Genomic DNA, 7,816 nt, shown 5'->3' with positions numbered 1-7,816 from the left:
ATACAACGAAAGCACACTTGGCAGGGTTGAGCTTCATGTGATATTCTCAAAGAACGTCAAATGCACGTTTCAAGTGGGAGAGATGATCTCCCCATTTCAAACTCTTGATCAGGAGATCGTCAACATACACCTCCATAATGTCGCCTATTAACCCTTCAAACATCTTGTTTACCAAACGCTGGTATGTGGCTCCTGCATTTTTCAATCCGAATGGCATGACCTGATAGCAGTATAGGCCATCCTCGGTTGTGGAACTGGCATGCTTATGGTCATTTTCATGCAAAGGGATCTGATTGTAGCCTGGCGACCCATCTGTGAAGGATAACAGTTCATGTCCAGCCGTCGCATCCACCAACTTGTCAATTCGTGGCAGAGGGTAGCTGTCTTTCGGACATGCACGGTTCAGATCTGTAAAGTCAATACATATCTTCCATGACCCATTTTTTTTTCTTACTGGGACAATATTAGAAATCCGGGTAGGGAAATTGATTTCTCTGACAAAATTAGCTGCCTTTAGTTTTTCAACTTCAGCTTTTACCGCCCTGGATCTGTCAGCACCTATCCTTCTCGGTTTCTGCTTGACTACCACTGCATCACTGTAGACATTGAGTTGGTGGTATGCCACATGGGGGTCAATTCCTGGTATTTCTTCGAATGATCAAGCAAATACATCTTTATGCTCTTGAAGGAACTGTATTAGAGCTTGGCGCTCTTCAGAACTCAACAAGGTGCCGATGAAAGTGGTCTTTGGTGAGCTACCACCTACAATTTCCACTTCCACTAACGGCTCCAGTGAGGGTGGATCCTCCCTCTCTCATGGGACCAGGTCCGAGAGAGGTGGATCCAACTGTAATTGCTATTTGGCGGGTTGCCCCACCTCCATTGGTTCAAAAGGGAGTGGGGACTACTTCATTGCCAACGCGTAACATGCTTTGGCAGCCACCTGATCCCCTTTGATTGTCTCAATTGTCCTGTTATGTGGGAACTTTAGACATTGGTGATAGGTGCTAGGAACAACCCGGAGTCTGTGCAGCCAGGTCCTGCCCAAGATCATATGTTAGGGTGTGTTAGATTTTACTACGACAAAATTTATGATGAGAGTTACCGGACCAGTAGCAACGGGTAGTTAGATCTCCCCAACTGTCAGAGCTTTGTCCCCACTAAATCCATATAGGTTGGAGTTGGTGGCGACCATTTCAGAGTCAGGAATCTGTAGCTTTCTAAATGCGGCGTAGTATAGCACATCTGCTGAGCTGCCTGGATCAACCAATATGCGATGCAAATCATAATCTCCAAAAGGAAGTGTCAAAACAAGTGCATCCTCATGGGGGGTCTGGATGCTGCAACAGTCAACCTCAGTGAAGAGGATGAGCGGGTCTTTGTAGGGTACCGCATTAACCTGAGCTCTTGTTGTCAGCTCGCTATTCATGATCCTCATCTGCTTGGCGATGCGCATTTGATATCGTGCACCCTTTTCAGTGATATGTCCATTCCGTTTACTTGCTTTTTCAAAAATCATATTTATCTGGAGTCAGCCATTGAGCGGTCCGATGCACAGGATCCTAAACCGGCGTCTTCGATCTCCTCGGTACGTACTACGTTCGCTGTTAGGTGTGCCACAAACCGCCCGGATACCCCTATCAATCAGATCTTGTAGTTCATTTTTCAGGGTCCTGCAGGCTCTGGTGCTGTAAACCTTACTCTTATGGAACTTGCAGTAGGTCCTTTGGTCTCTGGTACCCAGGGAGCCTGGCTTTAGCGGAGCTGACCATTTGAGGTAGCTCTGATTTTTTATCGAGTCCAGAACCTCATCTTGCATTTTGTTCAAAGGGGCGAAGTTTCTGTTCATCGAGGGAAGAGCTTCTTCAGTTCCTTCCACACGTGGCTTCTTTTGTGGTTTTCCATCTGTACTACTGGCTACATTTTGGTATTGCCCTCTGGGCATTTGTCCCTTTGATGGAGATTCGGCCCTTTGGCGATTGCGATTACGGTCTCTCTTCGATTTTTTAGGGGAAGAATTTCCATTCCCTTCTCCGGGAAGCCCAGGAACTGTTCGACTAGTCTTCTTCGCTTCCTGACGTCTGTTCAGGACATCTTTTTCCCACCCCGCATGAGTTTCAACCCTGTCAAAGAGTTCCTCTAAATCGCGGGGTGGTTTCTTGGAGAGAGATCCGAATAAGGCGTTGTTTTCATCCAACCCTTGTTTGAAAGCTATTATAGTAGTCTATTCATCACAATACTTTATTTGGATTGAAATTTCCATGAACCGTTGCATGTAGGATCTCAACACCTCTCCGTCCTTTTTCTTGATGTTGAACAGTGCATCGATCCGTTTGGGTTGATGCTTGTTGCATGAGTACTTGTCTATGAAGGTCCTAAATAGTTCTTCTGAGGACCTGATCTGACACTCAGGTAATTGGTGATACCACTGGAGTGTAGATCTAGACAGGGAGGCTTCGAACTCCTGACACATGACATGGTCATATCTCTCATATTGTCCCATAGTGGCACGATGCCTGAATATGTGATCGACCGGATCTGACTTGCCACTAAAGACACTGAACTTCGGTTGTCTGTACCCGTGGGGATATGGCTTCCTCATCACCCATGATACAAAAAGAGATCTGCATGCTCCCATTATGCCGGATTGGACAAGGGATTCTTGCATTTTTCTCCCCTTGCCTGTCATCTGATGCATCTGACGGATCAGGTCATTCCTCTAAGTTTCCCATGCACTTTCTTTGGTAGAAAGCTTCCTGTTCTAAGTTCTTTTTTGATGTCAAGGGTCTACATCACGATCCTGATCAGTGGACTCTGGCTCTGAGGCTGTTCCTGAGTCCTCATCTGAGTTGTTGTATTCTGACTCAGATAGCTCGTGTTGAACTGGGTCCCCACGCCTTGGGTTCCTAGCACGACCACCTTCCGGAAGGTCATCATCATCAAGATTGATGAGTGGCTCCTTCCCTGTGTCGGACTAATATAAGTACCTTAGCAGCTATAATTCTCACTCAAGGTTTCTCCTTTGCTGTTCCAGAGCCTACACCGCCTGACTCGCCTGAACAGACTCTGGGTTGGTGAGGACAGCATTCTCTCCATTTTGATGTTCCTCCTAGGCGTTATTCCTGGGACCTGCTCAGGGAACAACTAGTTCATCGGTGCTGGTCATAGGTCCTTGGGGGGGATCATTCGCATCTTGGCGACCGACATTCTCACACCCTTCAGGCATCTCGTGCACTTCTTCTCTGATGGCAACGCTGCGCGTGGTAGCGCCACCCTTTGTTTTCTTTGCTCCTACCATCACAACAGTAAGAGTTTTTAGAATAAATCAATCGTTTGAAACGAATATTTACCTACTTTCATCCCCACAAACGGTGCCAAAAGATGTAGGAGAAATTCCAAGTATCCCCTGATCTTCCTTTGTGCCTTGTGATCTAGAATCCTTTGCTGAATAGAGAAGGGATGGGTTGATGGTGAGTTCTGGGTTGAACCGTCTGATGGCTGCCTACGTATCTCTTTTGTTCTATTGGAGAATGAAACCCTAGTTTGCGTAGTTCCTAAGAGCGAATCTCTATGGTTTATATAGGAAGGGTGACGAGAGTCCTAAGGTTTAGGGCTGTCCTCACCACTTGTGAGTTCCCTTCCATCTTTGGACTCTGCCTTCCTATTAGGATTCCTCTTCTTATGGAAGTCTGAATCTAGACCATATCTTATGGGAGGTAAGTTTCATTGTTGATCATAATGTCCCATCGTGCATGGGAAGATTATATCTAAAAGGTAACTCCTAAGATATGTCATCATGATTCCTTCCTTATCATCAAAGATCGCCATCTTCAGTTTCCTTCTGTTCATGAATTGTCTATATCAATTCCTAACAACTGGGGTAACTATCATGTTTGAAGGTGGTCAGACATGTGTCAGGCACATGTCCACTAAACACTCGTGCTAAGCACGATAGCACTTATTCACAGAACTGATCCAATGGTCCTCATCTCATTCTAGATATCTATAGTCTTAGGTTATTTTCCATACACGTGTCATCTGTTTAGTGGCGGAAATCCCCCCTACAGGTACCATCACAACTTCATAACCACAAAGAAAAGCACAGATCAAAGAGTGGAGGTGTAGAGTCAAATAGAAAAGTAGGTAAACATAGAGAAGGTTAGGGCTGGAAACACCATATATGTCATAAAAACGCGAAGATGTGGTATACCGTATACCATAATAATTATTATAAAATCATTCCATTTCCAATTCAGTTGATTTAAACTTAAAACTTTGATACTGGAAAACTAAAGAAAAATAAAATAAAATAATCTAATAGTTTATGCTGAAAAAATAGAGCAAACACTGTCTTTTTGACATTTACTTTCATAATATAAGGAATATGTGTGATTATTATTGTTATTATCAGTTTGTGTGCTTATCCAACACTTCAAGGTTTTTCACAGACTCAAGGGACAACATGTTAAATTCTAGGCATGTTTATGCTTGAAATATACTACACCATAACAGGCTATTTGCAACGGCAAAAAACCGTTGCTAATAATTTTCGTAACGCTTTTTAAGCGTTGCAAATATGGCGCGGGTAAAGTGTTGGAAATATTTGCAACGGTTAATAAGCGTTGCAAATAAAAATTTCCAACGCTTTTTTATAACTTTCGTATACAAATTTAAAACATTTGCAACGGTTTTTTTATTTCACAAACGCTTTTTAAACGTTGGTAATTTGTTAAAAATATTACCAGCAAAAGTTGTTAATGAATTTAAAAAAATAATTTAAAAGTCGTTTGTAACGGTTATAAACTATTGTTGATAGGTTGCTGATAAAAAAAATAATTTCTCATATATTTTGTAGCAAGACCAGCTAAACCTACAATAAACAGATATTATTGTGTGCCAGTATTCATAGCCACGCTCACACACATACACAATATGGTGTATCACACTCTAACAAATAGAAAGTCATAACATGTCAAGGAGGTCCGAACACAGTTCTTCAAACTTGGCCCTAATAAGAATTTGAGAATGTGTCTAAGCCCAGACTTTAGCAGCAGTTCAAATTTAAGGCTTTAAACTCAACTACTAGAGAACTCCTAAAAATATATATATAAGAGCATTCAATAGCCGAGTAATCCAGTCACACAGGCAATAACGAAAACCTTCCTAGCTGGATACTATATTGCAGTAAAGTTTTATCATAACTCTAAATTTTGAGGATGAAACTATATCAACCTAATTTCGAAATCATATCAAACTAAAGAAATTACTAAACTGATCAAGAATTTTCAGTAATCTTCAAGGAACAAAAGCTGATCCCACAGAGACCATTACTCTAGATAGATTCCCATATTATGTGAAGATATAATACAATTTCTTCATATACAAGAAGTGGTGTTAAATTACCAAAATCAGCAGGAGATTTCAGTCACTCAGGAGTACATGCTTGAGATTGAGACCTTGAGTTCTCAGAATCCTTGGATTTGGTGCTTTTCTTATGAGGAACTATCTAGCTTTTGGACAGAGAAACACCAATCTGTTCTTTGTGTAGTTTATTCCTATCAAGATGCTCTTTGTCCAATTCAAACCTATTACAAGACAAGGAACAAACCGAGTAATGTTGGCATGAACTGAAAAGCTGATAATTTGCATATAGCCAATATGTGAAGCAAATATAAAAGTTCCAGCTCTTACAACTACCTACATTAAAATGAAAAGCATGTTTGTCAAATTAAGGGATGTTCCATGGTTATTAACAATAAGAAGTGCTTGCGGGAACATTTGCAGAATAAAAAAGTGATGGTCAAAAATCGTGAAAACACCTAGAAGTCCCATAAATATGAGAAAGGTGAGACTTGTCAGTTATGCATTTTCCAATTTACTTTTCCCTATATTTATTCTTGCTTTCCATCCTTGAACTATCTATATGCATATGCCAAGAGATGCAGACCTGACTACATACAGTTATCATAGCTAACCTTCTAGTTCATGTGACAAGTTAATCAGATGATCACAAACCAGCATATATATGATGGTTTGAAGTGGCTTTGAACCAACCAACTAGGTTCATTTTAGCCTTAGGGGGTAGGGTATGGGCAAGAGGGGATCAAGCAGAAACTTATCCAAGCTAGGATTACTTAAATAGTTAAACTGATTTCTAATTTCTAGGTAATAGTGCTGATTTTCAAGTACTAAGCCATACTACTTTTTCCATAACGTATGCCCCTAACTGAATTTAAACTAAAAAAAGATGTAAAATGTGATGTGACCATTTAGTTTTACCTCCAACAATCGCGCAGGCATTTGTCAAGAAGTGCAACAGTGGCACTGTTTCCTCACTGAAGCTCACCTGCAATTTTGCCAAAAAAAAAAGTGCACAGATAACAAAAACTCACACTGAAATAATCATCTGAGTGTTCACTACGCACTCACAGGATTGCGTTATGCATAACTAGAAAATACAAAACTCAAAATTCAATTCAACAGACGTGCCAGGCCTAGGTCAGGTTCAGAATCCACCGAAAAAGTATTTCGATAGTTTGTTAGGATTGGAAAGAGAACCTCCTGGCAAACCTCGTGGCAGAGACGGGCACAGGAAGTCAGAGAACTAGTGGGCCAGCTTAGACATATGCAACAAGAACGATTACATACAATCTGTCAAGCATTAAGCATAAAGTAGGAAACATGACTTCTAACAAGTTCCAAGAGTATAGCATTCTTGGTATTAAATTTTGTTGAATTGTCAAATAAAGCAATTGTTTAATATTAGAAACCAAGTCAATACTAGATACCAAGTACTAGAAATCAAGTCATAACTAAAAATGAGAAACATAAAATAGATGCAGCAATAGATAACGTTAATTGAGGTGAAACTAGTTTATTAAAGTGTAAACACTATACTTGGTTGGAATTTATTTTCCGATGTCTTATCTCTGTGTAGATTGTTGGGACAACCTGCACCAATTAGAAAAACATCAGTGCATTGGTGAATACATATGAGACCTAGGCAATGGAAAAGCAGCAATGATGTCTTTGATATTTGCATGACATCAAAGTCACCCCAAAGAGTTATCAAAGAATGAAAATAAATGTACATATCAAACAAACCAACTACAAATTCACTGTAGAAACCTCACGTAAAGTTCTGAATAATAACAGTAGATGTAGTACCAGTAGTAATACTACAGTAATACATCATGTCGTTGACTAAAATATCTAAAGTGATAATGGCATATTCAGCCACGAGAAAACAAATTCAAACAGACGATATAGTTACCTTAATGAAATGTTGGTACATTCCAGAAGATGCTTGCTGCGTCCACTATACACTGAATATTTTTTTCCCAAATACTAAAAGAAATTAGATCTTCGTTTTCAAGAGTGAGTGGTTTTTAAAGGTAAAAGTACAAACAGGATTCAAGTAAAGTAAGTTACAAAGTACAATCTACTAAATCTAGTAATTGACTAAGTTAGATATTTGAGGAATCCAATAATCTTACCCATCAAGCGGATTCACCACACTAGGGAACTTTTGACCAAATGATAGTTTGTTTATTCGATGGCTTATCTAGTGCATAACAATGCAGAAAATCAATTTATGCTCTACTGCATTATTATACAACCTACAGATAATGAAGCTCGTTTCACACGGTAATGTGTATTTCACAAATTGAACCTTCATCTTCAATCACCCACTCACATTAGTTTTTTCTATTTGAAGTGCCATTAGATCAAAGAGGTGAATATTGGATTGAAAAAAATGTTTTGCAGGAGCAAAATGAAAACTGTCACCCACTTTATTAACTTCCAAAAATCCTTC

The 7,816-nt window shown here is 40.0% G+C and overlaps 2 long non-coding RNA genes across 2 annotated transcripts; both read right to left on the bottom strand.

Moving 5' to 3' along the window:
* Positions 1 to 5,208: 5,208 nt before the first annotated feature.
* LOC147491554 (uncharacterized) lies at positions 5,209 to 6,663 on the bottom strand. Its single transcript, XR_015199723.1, has 2 exons — positions 6,280 to 6,663; positions 5,209 to 5,585 (listed from the first exon to the last, which is right to left on the bottom strand). It is a non-coding gene; the product is annotated as an uncharacterized LOC147491554 (long non-coding RNA).
* Positions 6,664 to 6,895: 232 nt separating this feature from the next.
* LOC147491553 (uncharacterized) lies at positions 6,896 to 7,611 on the bottom strand. Its single transcript, XR_015197314.1, has 3 exons — positions 7,497 to 7,611; positions 7,274 to 7,325; positions 6,896 to 6,951 (listed from the first exon to the last, which is right to left on the bottom strand). It is a non-coding gene; the product is annotated as an uncharacterized LOC147491553 (long non-coding RNA).
* Positions 7,612 to 7,816: the final 205 nt, after the last annotated feature.

Source organism: Coptis chinensis, chromosome 6 (genome assembly GCF_015680905.1).
Source record: "Coptis chinensis isolate HL-2020 chromosome 6, ASM1568090v1, whole genome shotgun sequence".
Lineage (NCBI taxonomy): Eukaryota > Viridiplantae > Streptophyta > Magnoliopsida > Ranunculales > Ranunculaceae > Coptis > Coptis chinensis.
Note: the sequence above shows the minus strand (reverse complement) of the source record. Positions and strands in the feature narration are given on the sequence as shown.